Genomic DNA, 2,038 nt, shown 5'->3' with positions numbered 1-2,038 from the left:
GCAATCAGTTTGCTTTCTTCCCCTCTTTCGGAACCGCGTTTTTGTGTAGTTGGCTTCGGCCTGGTTTTTAGTTTGTGGAGAGGGGTGTGGAATCATAACAGCGTAACAAAAAAGCTAGGGACCTTCCCCTTTCAAAACAATTCAACTCAACACTTTATGTAGGCTACACCATGTGATTGGCAGTGAAAAAACTGATGTCAGTGACAAACTTCCATTTGCACGGCATGCACCAATATCCCGCATGGCTAAATCTGTTTTAACTGAGACACCATGCATTCCTGAACATGAAGGGCCAAAATCTGCAAATGAAAATTCACTTTGCATGTTTGGCATTGTGCTCTTGGCATACTTTTGAATTCAATGGCATCTGGAGGTAGCGGGGTTACATCAAACTCATGTTGCAAAGGCACAATATACAGGGTTTTTTTTCCTGCCCCTGTAACTGTGCGAATTAGTGTCCCAGTGTATCCATCAGAATTGGGAGGAATCATAATCAGTCTCCTTTTACCCTAACCACCTGTAATGAGACATTGTTTGGATAATTTCAGCTGTTTCTTTGGGTAGGTTTCATGAATAGCAGTGTATGACAATTGATGTTATATTTCAAGTTTTCTCTACCTGTACCCTTGTAGAGTAGCCATCCTCCTGTCAGTCCCTGCATCTTAGGATACTCATTCTGTAGTACTCTGAGGAACTAAGAGAGCAACAACACAGGGACGAGGTGATGTCTACATGCTTCTAGAAAAGCCTAACACTATCATAAAGTGGTGTGTTTCAAATATAGACATTTAGGTGCAATTTTTAACTAATATGTTCTCTGTAATACCTCTTCATGGCTCATATCCCAGGACATGGTGAGATGTCTTTTTCCAAGTCCTGCCTGGGTAAGTTCAATTTCCTCAGATGAGGTTGGGGTTGTCTCTGAATTAATGTTTAACAAGTATGCATAGAAACTAAAAGGCCTCCAGGTTTTTTTAGATGCTGTGTTCCAAGGTAACATTTCCTTGTGAAAAACTCAGGAAAAGATCTGCATGATAAAAAAAAAAACAATATATATTTGTTCAAAACATGATCATAAATGTACATAAAACTAACTAGTTAAATTACCTTCAAATTAATATAACTTAAAACAGAAATAAAATTCCATGACATCTATAACCTGGCCATCTCCTGATCTACAGATGAGGATTCCTGTTCCTGCTTTCTTCCTTGCTCTTGCTGTCCCTGAGAGAGGTTCTGTGTGAGCACAGTCTCTGTGCAGCTGCAGCAACTGTCGGATTATCGTTGACATTCTGGCAAAAACATAATTTAACAAATATAATATACATTGACGGCAAAAGCTTGAGCTGGACATTCTAAGCCAGTGGTTTCCAGCCTTCTTTGGCTTGTGACCCCACTTTGAAAAACTTTGGTGACCCCAGACGACCACAGACATTTTTTGCTCAAATGAATATGTTTTTTCGACCAAGGCTTCAAATTAATGTTGAATAAATGGGGTCATCCCTATGTTCCCTGGGTTCTATGTTCCCCATTTAACCCTGCAAAAAAGGTTCTATGTTCCCCGCTTACACAAAAAAGGTTCTATGTTCCCCGCTTACACAAAAAAGGTTCTATGTTTCCCGGGTTCTATGTTTCCCTCTTACTAAAAAAAGGTTCTATGTTCCCCGCTTATCCAGAAAAGGCAGGAAACATAGCAGTTGCAGTAATATGTTGTTTTAACATCTCTAAACACACACAACGGAACGTAATGTGGAGAAATTACAATCAGAAACTTACCCTTTGGGCGATATATGGAGGGCAATCTGGGCAATTATGTCCTTTACAGAAGGTTTTTTAATCCAGCCCTTAAATGCAGTGTTTCAGTCAGTGCAGATTTCTACCAACTGGTAAGAAAAGAATAATTATCATGGGCGAAATAAAGATAAATAAGCTGTTAAGTATGGGGTGCCGTTTGTAAAGTGTCTCACGCTGAAAATAACATCAACATTTTGCCACATTTAGCTTCAAACAATGTTTAAAAAAGTGTTGTGAATTTTTT

The 2,038-nt window shown here is 39.2% G+C and overlaps 1 long non-coding RNA gene across 1 annotated transcript; it reads right to left on the bottom strand.

Annotated features, from left to right (window-relative positions):
• Positions 1-420: 420 nt before the first annotated feature.
• On the bottom strand, positions 421-1,279 carry LOC126386787 (uncharacterized). The gene is made up of 4 exons (XR_007569535.1): positions 1,160-1,279; positions 827-1,027; positions 619-694; positions 421-517 (listed from the first exon to the last, which is right to left on the bottom strand). It is a non-coding gene; the product is annotated as an uncharacterized LOC126386787 (long non-coding RNA).
• Positions 1,280-2,038: the final 759 nt, after the last annotated feature.

This window comes from Epinephelus moara, chromosome 24 (assembly GCF_006386435.1).
Source record: "Epinephelus moara isolate mb chromosome 24, YSFRI_EMoa_1.0, whole genome shotgun sequence".
Taxonomy (NCBI): Eukaryota; Metazoa; Chordata; class Actinopteri; order Perciformes; family Serranidae; genus Epinephelus; species Epinephelus moara.
This window is presented reverse-complemented; position numbering and strand designations above follow the sequence as displayed.